Source organism: Triturus cristatus, chromosome 4_1, assembly GCF_964204655.1.
Source record: "Triturus cristatus chromosome 4_1, aTriCri1.1, whole genome shotgun sequence".
In the NCBI taxonomy this organism is placed as follows: Eukaryota; Metazoa; Chordata; class Amphibia; order Caudata; family Salamandridae; genus Triturus; species Triturus cristatus.
Genome location: NC_140585.1, coordinates 1,092,480,820 through 1,092,497,328, shown reverse-complemented (window position 1 = coordinate 1,092,497,328; position 16,509 = coordinate 1,092,480,820). Strand labels below are relative to the sequence as shown.

The 16,509-nt window shown below is 43.4% G+C and overlaps 1 protein-coding gene across 2 annotated transcripts in view; it reads right to left on the bottom strand.

Annotated features, from left to right (window-relative positions):
- The window catches only part of CELSR1 (cadherin EGF LAG seven-pass G-type receptor 1), a 457,515-nt gene that overhangs the window by 347,535 nt on the left and 93,471 nt on the right, over window positions 1-16,509 (bottom strand). The gene's annotated exons all lie outside the window — the stretch shown is intronic.

The window sequence follows — 16,509 nt, the reverse complement described above, 5'->3', positions numbered from 1 at the left end:
ACATAATGTGTAGGAGTTCGCCAACTCGGCCGCAGTTTTCAAAGAACTCAGTAAACATGACCTGGAAGCACTGATCGCCACTTTTTAAACCCAAGCATTTTTTTTACCTCACCTACAACCGGCTCGTGTCAAGTACTGGGAAGGTACTACAATAAAATTCCCCTTTGTGGGGCACCCGATGGCGCACTGGTTGGCCTGGTGTCTCGCACACCATAGCAGGTTTAAGTTGCGTGCAATCGCCGTGCCCGCCCTTTGCCTTCGCATGCTTCACTTAATTGTCTTAAAATGACTACTTTTAAGCGCTTCGGCCTCAGCTCACGCTGCACGTGCCACTGCTTGGAGCCAGATGAACTAATCCTCTCCACAAAGCCGGCCCTGGGCTGAGAGGCCCACGCAGCGCTCCTGCAAGAGAAATCACAAAGCGCCAGCGGCCATTTTGTGACAGTCGAGCACACGCAGCACCTGCCAGAGTTGTGTAACTCCTCTGGGGCAGGCAACAGGCGTCGGTATGTGCCTACAAGTAAAGGGCACTGAAGGAGCTGTGCCTGTAAGGTCCTCAGTAAGTAATCCAACCCAAACATGGCGCGTTACAGTGAGGACGATAATGGACATGATGCACCTATTTACACAGCTAAATATAATGTTTGAAATTTGACAACAATGCAAAGTCCCACCTTTTGAAGGAACATCCCACTGACCAATGAGAAGAACTCATGTCCGTAAAAGGGCCGCCTTCCCAACAACAGGAATCGTCTGTACCCACTTTTGTTTTACTAGTCCAAAATGTTGAATCATTCCTTCTCCTCCGTCATAGGCACTCTCAGCCCCTTACTACTTGTGCAGCACTCCACAGCTAGACGCATACTCCAGAAACACCAGCGGCCTAGAAACTGCACAATGCTATGCATTTTTAATATGGGGGTGCAAAAGTGGGTGGGTTGCAGTTTTCTTCACATCTGTTCCTTTCCTGTGTTTTGCATACATTTGGTGCTTGCTCGTGTTGTGTCAAGAATTGATTACGCGAATGTATTTTGTACAAGAGTAGCTCAACTTTGGCTGAGGTGTTTGTAGGTCTGACAGAATGCAACAGTACGGACCATACCACGCTCTGCCGAGCTTCCACATTTCATTGCTTCTCTAAAACTTACCATGTTGACAGTCACAAAGAGTGCATTTCAAGCCCACTCAGACAGTGCCCTTTGCATTCAAAGAAAAAACGCACCCTTACATAGCAAAAATGGCACTACACTTCTCCAATGCTATTCCATCGCAAATCACCTTCTTACCAGAAAACCACAGCGGGCTGAGGAACCTCCTCAGTTCAGGCCCTCACTCTCAGAAATAAGCCGCCCAATTAACTCAGACTGGTCAAAGGTCCTCGAAGATTCCATAAAATAAACAACACATAGTTATTCAACCTGTAGACCCTCCACAAGGCTCCCTCAGATACAGCCAGTATATGGCCGTGCAGTGCCAAAAGGCTGCAATAAAATTAGGATGCTGCACAAACAGCCCAGAGTGCTGCTTACAGTACTGCACAGAAACATACATGGAAATGACAGCTCTTCACCAACCACAGACAGCGGCTCCTTCATGCAGCTATTAAGGGAATCTTTCATCTTAGGTCTTTTTGGGGTGATGAGCATGCATGTGCGTGGTGAGTCAGATTGAGTTAGTCACTAGGTAAGCTCGTGAAGCTGTTAAGGGTTAACCATTCTGGACTTAACCTCCACTTGTGACAGGTATGACATGGACTATGTATCCGTCATGATAAAGAATGCAGAGCGGTACACACCAGAGGATTACTGCTCAGTGCTCAAGGCTGTACTCTGACACAACAGAGAGTTGCATCTTTCACTTGTCTACAGGAATGTACCCCCTCTGAGGATTCTAGGGCGGATCTTGGATGCGCATGTATTCAGCCTTGTCACCCCTTCCAACGCTTAGATTAAAAACCAAAACATTCCTCGGACACGTTAACGTATGCAGACTGATACTTCAGCATTTAACAGTAGTACACATGTGTAGGTGTCCAACACTAGCACGAGGGCTAGATCCATGCCATATTTTCAGGATAACCACTATTTGAATGAACCCCATTTAAATTCATGATTGTCCATGTATATCATGTGGATAGCCTAAAGTCTTGCATTGATCAGGCCATTATGGACCAATGTAGGACACCTCGACTGTATCACACTTCATCCATCACACTGCTAAGCGCTGCGCCCCATAACACGACAGCGCACCTCAGTGGTCATCACGCACAACATGTAAAAACTTCCCTCATAAGATCAAAACAAAGACAGCACACTTCCAGCGACACACCCTGCATGGTGTAGCGTGCTACCCATGTAGGCAAGTTCCTCAGCGCCCTCCGTAGCGGTAGTAAGCACCATATAAATGTAACAATATAATACAATTCAGTAAGGAGCATTATAAATATTATTAATGCACACCTATTTCAAAGAACCTTCATACATAAACTGCAGATACATTCAGGAACAGAAAAATACTTTAAAAATTCCTGGCACTTTTTTCAGTTCAAAATGCTCAGGGATGACAACTCACCTAAAGGTAAGATTCTGATCCTGCTGTCCTAGGGTACAATAATGAGCAGCATGCTGCATCTCAATATTTACCTTAGCACTACCATGGCATTAGACAGTGTAACGCCTCTAAAATGGAACAGCAATTTGGAGAACAGCGCTGCAAATGACAGCCAAAATATATCTAAATCCACCAACCAAGCAAAACTCTAGAGAAGAAAGTAACTCAGTAACTTCAAGACCATGTAGAGCACGTCAAGCTTCACAACAGAGTCTGCACTCGCCAGCATCACGGTGGATCATCTTGCTGCTCCGTACAAAGACCGCCAATCATCTGCAAAGTCAGTCAACCTCTGAAGCACATACACTATGGTTCCCTAACATTCTGTAGAGCCAAAGGACATTGCATAGAAGGTATAGATCCCTGTAAAACGAATCTGAGTTGATTTATCATAGGCCTCCAAAGAAAAGGATGTCATGCAATATACCATCATTTTCTTTCCATCATCTCACTCTTCAGTAGGTCTACGATACTCCTTTAACAAGTAAGCTAAACACATCAGTACCAGCTCCCAATGCATGCAAATGACACTCATAATCAACCGCAAATGGATGGTGAACCTAGTGCCTAGCACATCACCACAAACTAATGGATAAACGCCAATGCCTCAATCTATCAAAATCGGAGCTACTGATTCTGGGAGACAGCATCTTTCTAAAAAGCACAAGGAGACACTTCCCCCTGGCTCAGCCTTAGACAACATGGCTGTTACATTGGACTCTTGTTTGACCTTCCTTACCCGAACACCATAGTCGGGAATATCAAATTCCAACTACTGATGCATTACAAGGTCACATAAGTCCAAAAGGCCAGCCATCAGGTGAAATTCACTACATTGTACTACTACATTTTCCCAGGAGCCAAGATGGCCAAACGGACGTGAGCCGTTCTGCTCCGTCGCCATCCCGCTGGTAATCACCATAATATTGCAGATCCAACGCTGCTAAACGCAAATCTCGAGGCAGTAATGCTTGGTGGATATGGATGCGCACTGGAGTACTCCTGAAGACAACGCGCTGCGGTGCAAACAGCCGATCAGTTGGCTTGCACGCTGCAACCTAAGATGGCGCCGGTCGGCCGGGACCGCGGAAACTGACCGAGAGCCCGGGAATAGCGCCACAACGGAGTGCTGATGAGGCTCGAGGTGGTGGATGCGGCCGGGAGCAGTGAAAGAGGCGTTCCGGTGAGCAAGTGCAGTGAGAAGTACTGAGGGAGACGCGACCAACGTAGGGCCCACCGGACACGTGGGAAAGCAACCCGAGGTGGTGAGTAGACTGTTGTGGCTCCTCAGGTCACGTCAGCTGTGGGCTCCCACCAGTCAAGTGAAAGGGGGCAGGGAAAACGACCATCTGGAGGGGGGAAAGCTCCTGTCTTGGCCTGCCTGACTTCAAAATGGCGGCCAGGACCCCTCTAACGAGAGATCACGCAGGGGGAACCCCCGCAGCAGGAGGGGTGGGGGGGAAGACTGGAGAGAGTCATTGAGGCACCTTGACAGGGCTTAAGACGAGGAACAGATGGCCCAGGCAAAGTGAGACACAGAAACACCCAGCAATTGCCTGACCCTAAGATGGCCGCTATGAGTCATCTCAAGGAGACCCACCATTTCAGGATCTTAGAAGGACCGGGGCACATATCAGGGACAACTCTCTACGGACGCATCCTCTCCCCGCAGCACAGTGAGGGGACTCCCAGAGATAAGAGGGGCCCAGCCACAGTGGTCCCTACCACGTCGTGGTACTACTCTCAGAAAAAACAGACATCGGCCAGTCCACAAACACATCCCCCATCCGGCCTACCCATCAGTATACGGAATCTGTGAACCTACCTCTGACCGTGGAGACCTAGCTTTTTGACCGATGCCCAGTGGAGCTACTTGATAGCTAAAGAGGAGATGGTGTGTGGACTACCCCTCCAGCCGTCACCTACCCAGCCGGTCTTTGGACAGAAATTACTTAGTCTCTCCGTTGTATTCTCCCTCCTGCCCCTTTACTCCACCCCCCCTTTCTACTTTACGCTCCATTTATCCCTCCTCTTTGCTCTTTAATTGTTTTTCCTGTTGAGACCTAGCTGTTTGACTGATGCCCGGTGGAGCTACCTGAAAGCTAAAGAGGAGATGGGCTGTGGACTCCCACACCCCCCCCCCCACCCTCCCCCCACCTCGGCCGTCACCTACCCAGCCGGACTTTGGGTAGACTCTCCTTCGTCTCTCCATCCCATCTACCTCCTACCCCTTTACCCCACCCACTTACCCTTCTAAGCTCCATTTATTTTGTCTTCTACACTCTTGAAATGTTTTTCTAATAACTCATGTAACGTGTAACTGATGTAATTTTGAAATTTCTGTGGAACCTTATGTAAAGCGCTCTGATACCTCCGGGTTTAGCCAGAGCTATATAAAACTCTCAAAATAAAACAAAAATTAAAATCGTTGTCTGTTTAAGTCGAGACTAGTGTATCATCCTCCATTCAGGTATCCCAAAAAATACGTTGACACACTGCAGTGAAAACTAGGTTCAGAGGCGGGCTTTGTGCAAAAAAAAGCACAAAGACCTAAAACAGCCTCAAAAAGCATTGGATTGTCTCCTGGTGCGACACAGAATGAAATATAAAGTTCTGGATCGAGGCTCCTCCAAACAACTAATTTGTTGCTAAACCACTAACCAAATTAGATAAATCACAAGGGCATGCTTTGACAGGATCTGAAAAGAGCTCGGCTCACAGCTGATATCCCATCAATATCGACTAGCGGCAGTCAGAAAGCTAATCAAAGACATATCCAAATGATACCCAGAGATGACAGCGGAGAAGCAACCTGACCTGACCAATCGTGACAGAACTGTACATTTCAACATCAACAACCACCTCTACCCAGACTATACAATTCTAACTATTACTACATATACATATCCTCGGCTTCCCTCATCCTCTTCAACTATGCACACACATATTTGCTGGTGAGCTATAAGAGCTCCCAGGCATATAAGCATCCCAGATACAGATTAGCTCACTTTTAAAGTTAAGTTTGCTTGTTTATTTGTCAAGGCACAGGCACCTCAGACCACAGGGCAGGTGCCACACAAAATGTAAATAAATAACTATCCAAGACTGTGTTGAGTGCAATGAGAAGCCACCAAGATTAAGTGTACTTTCCCGACAGTCTCACAGCAGTAAAACTAGACTGCACAGTTTATGCTTTTTGCCTATGTTGAAGTAATGACATTGCAGTGTTCCTGCTTGTGAAATTCTCCTAGTACACGAGTGTGACTTGTCCCGCCCACCGACATTTTAAGCTATAATGAAAGCGCGTCTTATTTAAATCAACAAGGATCATGATAAAAGTGGCAGAAAGTGCTAAAATGTTTTGCTTTCAGGGATTGAGACTAGTAGAAATGGACCCCTCCGGTTAGGAGAGGTGCGGTATACGGAAATCCTCTAAGTGCTGTTAAGACAACATTGCAACCGGCAAGTACGGAAGAATGTCAGCCTACGTAAGCCGCACTTGAAAGACACCCTCACAATACTCAGCTTTAAAGGCACCAGTAGCTGTTTCATGTCCAGCACAAAACCAATGGAAACCTTACCATCCACTTGTATTGAGATATAGTGAAATTAAAACCTAATCCGAAATAGGACTTTCCAAGGGGGTAGTGCATCATCCAGCGTGTCATGGGCCCTAGTGCAAAGAAGGGAATGGGCCCCTTGGCTGATGTTTGAATTATATAATACAGGGTAATCATGGCCCAGTAGGCCCCTTGCCTAGGTGCCAAGGGACAAGCTGGATCAATGGAAGCTATGTGCCTGGTCCCCCAGGAAATCTGTGAGAGGAAGGATTGTGGATGAAGGTGGCTAAGACACTAGATATACAGGGTGTGGTAAAATAAGGGAGGGACACGCCAATATTCATAATCTTTGCATAGTCGAAATTAAAAGACACCACATAGAGGATTGGAAACCAGAAGCATACTGAAAAGACTAGAAGTTTCGCACTAAAGAAAGCTGGAAGGAGTAGGCCTGACCAGGTTTAGTAGGTTTTGGGGACTAAGAGACAATGAGAGAGATCGAGTGTGTGGGAGAGAGAAAGTACTGTGTGGTGGGAAAAAAAATGAGAGAACATACCATGGGGACAAAAGTATTGGCAACAACATGAGCAGAAAGATGAAAGACCAAGACGTGAACAAAAAATGGATGTAATGACACAAACAGCAAAAATGTTATTTAATTCCAGCTTTTATATGTCAAAGACCCTGGTTTCATGAGCTACACAAGGCTCTGGCTTGAACCAACTAGCCTTGAGTATTATTTTAAGTTTAACCACTTCATAATTCCATGAGATAAATAGGTTATTGATAAACTTAGGTTTTCCTTTAACAAGCTTTATGGACCAAAATTAAAGGGAACTTATTTGAATCCCATCACCATTTTTATGTCTTTCAGATAGTCCACCTGTAACTTACTGAAAGATTAAGTAGCATACGATTAGAAAATCATTGGATGAAGTTTTTTACAAAATGGAAAACAAATTGCCAGCTGTATTTTCACATACTTAACACTCTTGCCAATGTATTCCAAATGATGCACTTTGTGTTTACATTGTTTAATGCTTCTTGATCTAGGAACAAACCTATCTTAATATGCATGCTTTTTCCTGTTGAAGCCTCCCACAGGTTATACATTATAGGGCTGAAACATACCTTGATCTGAACAAGGCCCAAGTTCTTTTCATGATTAAACCAGTTTAATGAACCAATTTGCCAAATGAAATTTTTACTTATTGTAATTTGTGATGGTTGATGTGTACTCCGTACCCTTTCTTTCTATGGTTAAAAAATATCAGCAATCTTGCCAGACCTTCAACACTTCAGCACAGTTATTCTCACATTGTTGTGCATTCATTGTTTGAGCACATCTCTGAAACCTTAGAAATGTTATGATTATTCAAATATAAATGAGCATAATTTGTAAATATATAAAATATCATTTATAGTTAACAAGCATTGCAAATGTAGAGATTTGAATGCATTAGAACACTAAAATTTCCCTGGCTGAGATCCACAGATTGAATGAATTAGGCGTAAAATGTTTTTAGAAATCTGCCCAAGAATAATGCATTTGTTGAGTGGATTATGTCAGCGAGAATCTGAGAACTATAGCGAGAATTATGTCACTGTAGTCCACTTTCAGACTACGGCTGAGTGACGGCCAATACAACAGACAGAGTGAACACAACCAAAGTGCAAAGATCTTAAATAAAAACACCACCAGAGCTACAGTTCCCGACGGAGAGTCCTTTAATGCTGGTGGTTAACCAATCCTATGATGAACTATAAAAAGGTAGCTCAAGATTACTGCGGCTTGACAATATGGAGCTTTAGGCAAGTCAATTTAATAAGGGCATCAGTCCAACAAAAACAAAGTAATGTTCCACAATAAACAATCCAGGCAACCAATTCCTCTACTTAGGATGAAAGTCCGATAGCACTGCGAGGGCAGCTTTGATCTATAATGAGCACGTCTTTGGCATTTATACAGTGAAGAAGTTGCATGTTCAGAAGGCAAAAACTAATCGACCTCCCTCACGGGATAATATAGGTTATCCACTGCAAGGTGGATAATGGACAGCCATTCACCGGTGCAGAGTCCTGCGTGGAAATTCAATCAGAGGTCCCAGTTGGATCATTTTAGAATACAACTACTGATTGGAAAAGTTGTGTATATTTAGTCTCCTTGCAGACAACGTGATCTGTAGATGCATTCATTTAGGTAGACTCGCAGTGACTCACTTTAGTTTTAGTTTTATGTACATCCTGTATTGCATGAGATCTGTAGTTTCCAACAGCTTTTTATGTTTGACCTCACTTTTATTTATGTTCTAAAGCCATTTATATATAGTTTTCCTAGGCACTATTTAGACTTGGTGTGGGGGTGATCACAGTACTCTACAGAGGCAAATAATTGGTACAAGGCTACATACAACAGAAAGAGGAGTATATATATTTTTTAAACTCCCCATTTACAAATGGAAAATACTCTTTAAGCTCCAACAGAGCACTTGCTCACAAAGAATAATCGAACAGTAGCAGTTGAAGCCAAGTAAGAATAGAGATGATTTAATTGACAACATACTATGGTGGTAAGACATTAAACGGACACAGATTAAAGAGGTCTCTAAAACGAGAATCATTTTAGACATTTTTTAACACCACCAAGAGTGTGTAGGAGGAATTCCAAATTCTCGCAATGCAGCCTAGCATAGGATTAGGGCGGGTGCGATGAGTTTCTAAACCCGGTGTCTCCAGAAGAACTGCTTTTGAGATCTGCCGTGATCAACAAGATTGAGGTTCAGTCCTTGTGCCTGCTAGCAGCAATAGCCTGTGGGGGATGTTTTGTAAATAAACTTTGCGACAATGGGTAGCCGTTCTAGGCTGATGAGTGACGTCATAAAAACCAGTCATGTGCACTTGTGACAGCTCTTCCAATACCAACTGAACCAGTCATATCTTGGTCACAGTGATAGCAGATATGGAACCCAGCCAGAGTTGGTCCTCCTCGGCACTCTCTAGGATCTTTGTCAAATTGCCCTCTATGGCCTCCTACGTTTTGCGCCTTTTCTACCATCACCTTCTAATACAGACAATCTTTATGCATAGTTAAAACCCAGGTGTGGTTCTGTGCTTCGAGCGGATAAAAGACTACACATTCCTACTTATATTTCAGGCAGAGGCCTGCTCCTGAAGGATTCCGGCTATCACACCTCTAGCAAGCCATTATCAATGAGATATCTTAGGTCATCTAAGTCTTGGAGGAAGAGGAATGCTTGACATCCATAAAGATCATTGTGATTTCATTAAAAACTGGCGTGGAGGACTCCAAATCACAGCACATTCAGAAACAGTTTTGCTTGCTCCGTTCACTGATGAGGTTTGTACAGAGTACAGATTTGCTTCAGTATGTCACTCCTCTTTCATCTAAACTTTCATCTAAACTTTCTTCTACACACCAGGGACCTACTTGGTGTCACCTGAATCACAGTCAAACTCCTAGCCCGTACGATTGGTTGGCATGGGTGAGGCGGTGATTAATACTGGCGATGGCCGAGGTCACGATATTCCAGAACGTTCTCCTGCATTTCATGAAATGCCTGGTAGTCCGCTGTTTCCTTCGGTATAGCATAAAGGTCTAACTGCTGAAGGTTATCGGAATATCATCGAAGACTTCTCCTTCTAAAATCTGATTATCTCTTTTAGTCCATGTGCCAAGGTTCATCACTAGAGGGACGGATACCATCTGGTCCTGGTAGCGTTAACATGCCCCACACCAGGCTTACACATCAGACCGCAGCCGTAGGGCCACAATAAGACCTGCTCTAACTGCTCCAAGCTGAGCACTCACCTTAGTGTTTGCAATATTTCCCACACAATGTGTTTTTGAGAACTGTTGTGCAAAGCTAAGACCACACAATTTCAGAAATATTCAGCTGCCTCATGGGCTCGCTAGCTACCACATCCCTAAACCACTCCCTACCAGAAGTAAGTCATGTTCCATAGAATCCTACAATTTGGTACCGTTTCCAGATGACGTTTCAGGGAAAATCCAAAATTTGCCATGCCGTTCTTTTGAAGCGGAAAAGCCTGAATTACATTTGCTACAAATCTCAGAACAATGTCAAACCCACCTCAGAACTGAATGAAGGTGGATGGGGTAACTCAGCCTTTCACCACTGATAGGCTATCGCTACTGCCTGTGACAGATACAGTATTATGAAAATGCCCAATGTGGTAGCTAGCTCTATATAGAGGATGTTATCACATAAGCAATTTGCTTTCCAAATAAAGTGATTATTGGAATAGTGGAAGTAAATATGTACCATTCAATAGTAAACAATATCGGTTTTCAGCAAATCAACACTTTACAGATTATAATGTATACATAGTTCCATAAGGCAGCAACTGACTTTTGAAGACAAGGAATTTTAAAGATAAGGCATTTTGATTCACTTTTTTGAGCAGTGTAAAGCTTTTTGGGTGTCTTTAGAATCTATGTGAATTCTTCTCTTCCAATTAGTATTAAATGAGGTGTTGTGCTCGTCTGTACACCTACTAGGTTACACTGGGGTCTTCATCTACAGGGGTCTACCACACCCATGAAAAACTGCTAATGCAATAATGATACAACCATGTGCAGAATTACTGCAAATTCGTCAGCACTCTGCACCCATAAATGGAGAATCACCTGCAAAAATACGGTTTCCGTGACTATGTCTGTGTGTATTTTTTAGAGTAAACACTATTAAAAAAATCCATAAATAGTTTCGACTTTGTAATTAATATCATATGTAACACCTTGCATGTAAATTAAGCTTTAACACGGACTGTCTCTTCTAGACAACATGAGTAAACAAAGACATTTCAAAGCAAATTTACACATTTTAAGTAAGTAAACTGTACATCCTTGAATTGGACAAACATGCCACTGCATTACATGTGCAAATGTAAAAGAGACACGGTTTTCCCTACTTCTAAATTAGTTGTTCTTTTAAAAGGAGAGTGTCCTGAATCATATTAAACAAGACAGGACATTCTTGAAAGTTGTTGAAGAGACACAGGGACAGATGTACGTACACAGTGGTTGCAAATTGCAACCAACCAGTGTTTTTGCAGCCAGTAAAGATTTTTATGAACCGACCTATGTGATAATAGGTCGGTAATTTAAAATCTGAATTGTAGAGGGTTGCAATCTGACCTACCTCATGAAAGTTAGTGAGGCAGGTCACATATTGCCAGTCACTATGATTGGATGCAATCACAGGGATGGTGGCCTGCTGGGGCCAGCGGACCACTATGTCTGTGACCGTCTTTCAATAAAGTAAACCTTTTCTTAAATGCAGCTTGTTTTCCTTAAATGATGGGACTGCATTTAATAAGAAAATGTACTTTTTTTGTTTAAAAGATGTAAGTGGTCCACAGGACCAGAGCCTTCTCTTCAACAAATGTTTAATTTACATTCACAAAGGGAAAGGGATCCCACGGAGACTTTGTACATTTGGAAATCCATTACCATCTCTTTTGAGGAGTCCGTAAAATATCAATGTTTTATAATGGGATTTCAGGTGCATAACATTGATTCAGTAGATACAAAATATGTATTTGGAAGGGATGCCTACAACACGGCCCTTACAGATACCAAATCAGCAATCATGTGCATTTTAGGAATCCGAAAAACGTTTTCCGCTCCTAAAAAGGGATTAGTGCATAAGAAAAAGCATATTACTGCAACTGCTGAACTAGGGTGTTTGCAGACGTTAAAATGCTTAGTACATCAGTCTGTTTTGCCTCCTTGACTTGAGACTCTACATGACACCATGTTTACAGAGCTTGATTTGCCTCCTCACTTCAACCATGTGCAATGGTACGTAAGCACAGGGAAGTAGTAGGTTACAATAATTCTCCTAAGTATGTCACTTGAGAGGTAATAGTACTTGCACATGATCTAGAACAGAACATCCCCATTCTTCACCAGTGGTCTATGAAAAGCAACAGAGCTATGAAAAACACTTCCTGGAAATTTTGACTTTGCCCTAGGAATACTGTCTTCATACACCTATATTTTTGGATAGTCAAACTCCTTTTCAATAAGAGGTTATTGAGTAAAGTCTGTGCAATAGATGACAAGAGAGTTCCATTCCCGATTTCTCAAGTTGGACCAAATAGCATCACCATACCTCTGTTTCAAGCTTTACAACCAAAAATCAACAACAGTGCTAAACCACACACGCCACGGATAAGGAGGAAGGCCATAAGAATCTAGAGGAACATTCTTGTGTTAAGCTAACTGCCGGCAACAAGTCATTGCTCTTCACACCCTAAAGGATTCACCATAGAACTAGATTATGGAATGGAGTGCCTCAGAGTACTCCAGCAATCGCCCATGTGAAGGGGCTGTGCAAAATCACTTAGGAAAAATCCTAACATAAGTATACAGTAAGTAAATACACAGGATTTTGCTTCACAAGAAGACCCCAGGATCATACGACTGAGGTCCAGCTTGCCCATCTCTGCTGGTTATTCAGTCCTAGGCTTGTTGTTTACTTTGGAATAGAAAGAAACACTGAACCTTCAGACTAGCTTTGGAACGAGTACTGGATGGTACCTCAGTGCTAGCTCTGGGTTGAGGATTGGTCGTGGTTGGCTTTAAGGGTCCACCTACTCAGGTGATTGTTCTCTGGGTTTCATTAGGCAATAATTTCCTTTGGCTCTGAGCTGAAGATAAATTAGGAGGGTTCTCTTGTTCCCCTGATCTATGGAGGAGTAAGAAGCAAGTTTGAGATCTATTCTGGGTGATCTAGAGAACACTTTTCTCATTTTGGTGCTCCGAGTGAATAGATCTGTCTGCCCCCACTCCTGACTGTGTTCAGAACTTCGGCCCTAAAATGGCGATGGCAACAACATTAAGAGCAAAAACAATGCCTTGGATCCAGTCTGCCCCAGAGCTTTTCTAACTGCACGGCAGATGCCAAAGCAGAATAGTTCCACAACATGAAGTCATGTGCAGTGTGAAAAGCATGGTTCACCAAGTTGTCGGTGACGCCTCACAGTGTTCCCAGTGTTACAGTAACCAGAACACAGACTGCTAGCCCTAAGAGCCTGGGGATGTCTGCTGTCACTTATGAGGAAGGGACTGCACAGACATCAACAAACACCATGATGGTGAGCAGCAACAAATGCCCAGCTGGTTCTTGCACAAGTAGTGGTTTTATCCAACCCACAATAGATAGAGGTCAATTATTCACATCCCTACAAAGGAAGGGGCCCAAAAGAGACGGCATGAGACAAAGAGGACTGACATATGTTAGAGGGAGCACAGCAGCCCACTCAGAAAACGTCCACAAAGACGTACTAGGGAAGAAGACAACAGCACAGAGGGCGAGGCCATGTTTCATCGTTAAGTAGAAACTTAACGCATATGTAATGCTACTCTATGAAAAGATGTGCATACCTGCACCAGGGAGGGTGTAAGCAACCAAAGTGATCCCTTTTCACATTGTTAAAAGTACAGTGCGTTCCATTGAGTGGAACACTTACAAAGAACGCCCAAGAACACATGTCCGTTGGATACATGGTGGGAGAGACTTACCTTTGGCACAGCTAGGTTTTAAGCGCATGCTCTGAATCCCTTGCAGGCTGAGCTCGGTCCATAACCCGTCCCTTTGGCTAGCACACCTCACAGAGGCAAGAAGCCGTGTGAACACAAGCCCTCATCCGTCAAGGAGGCTTTTGCCCTTACTCCCTTTCAGGAGTACTTCATGCATGCCTTCCTATGAAGTGCTACATGCCAAAGACTTCAAAATGTCTCCAGTGAGGTGTGAACACGTGTCCGCTGTGGTGTTGGATACCGGTATTATTAGGAGGGCGCCGCGGTACTTACTTTGTACTACCAGGGCCTACAATTGGGAGATGCCAGCTTTGAAGCACTTCTCTTGGCTGTTGTTGTATAAACCCCGGTTGGAATGCATGATGACTCCATGCGTAAATAATTCACTAAACTGCTCTTCTTAAAGTCAAATGCATACAGGAAAGGCATAGTGCACATGGAACCATGTAAAGAATGCCAACGATGTGTGCACAGTAGATTCAAGCTTAACCTGCACACCAGGGGCCCTGTTACGCATGACTGCGCCGGCGCTAGTTGTCGATGTGCGCCAGAGTAGGTTTGTGTTTATGTGCGTGTGTGTCTGTGCGGTAATACAATATGCGCACAGACGCAAACGCACATAAACACAGAGCTCAAAGTCTGCGCCAACATCACAGCGCATTACAAACCGATCCTCTGTAAATCAATGAGCGCATACTCTGGCGCACATCGACAACGAGCGCTGGCGCAGTCATGCATGATACAGCCCCAATAGTTCCACAGTTAGGCTGTTTTTAGAAAATCCCTCCAAAAAAGAAATTTCTTTTAAACGGATTACCTGCACCCCCGGTTATTTTGGATACTTTATAAGGTTGTTATAAACAACTATTATACTGGGGGGAAAAAAATTAAATAAATAAAAAAGGTTTTTTTCTGAACATTGAAGAAACTCACAAAATATACCACAACAGATTTTGTATCTTATTTATTTATTGTACGCGTAACGTAAGCAGCTAAAATACATAAAATATTTGTTAAATGTTTATCTGGCAAGCAAATTGTAATAGTTTCTGGCAAGGGTGCATCTGGCTAGATTTGTTCACTATAAACTTTATGTTCACACTGCAGCCCATATCATAAGCATATAATGTGGCGCACTGTTGTAAAAGGCATTTTGGAGAGCAACTGAAGAATAATCTGCACCATATCGGTTGGCTGCTTTTACCTTCCCCCCCAAAACATCTCCCACAAATCAATAGTTAAGGTATCGAACTGTAAGGTTCTAAATTGTCCTCCATTGCGGAGGTTGGTTTTAGGCTGGGACGGTGAACTGCGGTCTGTTCGCTGAGTTTTCCGCACTCCGCGCAGCACCGCGGGGCGGAGTTTTTTACTCGCTCACGCTCGCCAATGTTAACAACTAAGCGGCTGGTCCCAAGCGGTGGTGAACCAGGAACCAGAAAGTAAATTCAGCGCGGTCTCTTAATCCAGCACTGGATTATATTGTTCGCTGGGGTCTGGGCAGGGAGAAGGGGAAAAAGTCTTGACAGTCCAGTCTAAAGTGCCACATTTTCAATGGTAAAACGAGGGCGGCGTTGGCCCTTATATAAGCACGGCATAATTAGGATGAAGTGGACTCATCAAACCTCACGGCCCCAGTGCCACTACAGTTGGTGCTTCAATGATGGCTACTTCCCTTCACATCTGGGAACGATGCAGACAACTTCTGCATTTATTCAATATTTGTATTTTGAGCAATATGCCATTGTAGGGCAGTTTCAAAGCACACTAGAATTTTAAACCATCAATCATGATCCCGACCCAGGATGAGCATTGCTAAAACTGTGGTGGGCAATGCTATTTACACACTGCCCTCCGATTCGGGTCGAGTCGTGCACCAAACTGGTTCAAAGTGAGGCAACAATTTGAAGTCCACTTTTTTCCTAGGCCACACCTTGAAGTTGAAACAAGATGGCTTCTGGAAAGGTTGAAATGGTGGGGAGGCGGGGAATGGTAATTAGTTTAGTTGTAAGTGGAATTTCCTGTAATGGGCATTTTGTGGCTCGAGTAGTCCAGATATTAAAGGAAGAAATGTGCGAGTAAGTAAACACAAAAACCTTTGGATTACTGATTCATTTAAAGGTTTTTCAATATTTCTAATAATGTAGTTTGCTGACCTGTTCTGTAATGCATGGTAAAAACTGTCTACGAGACATTTACTATTTAACCATACAGCATGATGTATAATACAATTGCTATTTTAAATTCTCAGGCCCTTAATACGAGTGGTCTCTTAATTTTATTAGGGCCGGAAACATTCGAGCCACGCAGTGTCCACGGATCTGTTTATTTTCAGCATCCAAAATATTTGTCAAAATATGGGAAAGAGGAATTACCAGAGGAGATGGACCCGTAATTACCAAACCCCTGTTAGGGTCTAACTTGTAAAGGCCGAGGATTTCCCTAGCCCCAGAATTACCAATACTCCTGGTATCGGTAATCCGTAGAATGGAAATCCTATCTATTTTCCCCATAATGAGAGTTTTATTGGGCTAATCAGCTGAGTAGAAAAAAAGCATATTACGAAACAAGTAAGTTATATTTTAAGAAGACATACATGTATGTGCATCACATGCATGAAAGTTTCATGTAATTTGGGTAAAATGGCCTAACATGGAGAGAACTGCAAATTAAGGCAATGTGTCTTCCCAGGGGTTTCGAAACAGACGTAAACTAATATCTAATTGCGCTCCCCACTATCCCCCTGTTTCTCCC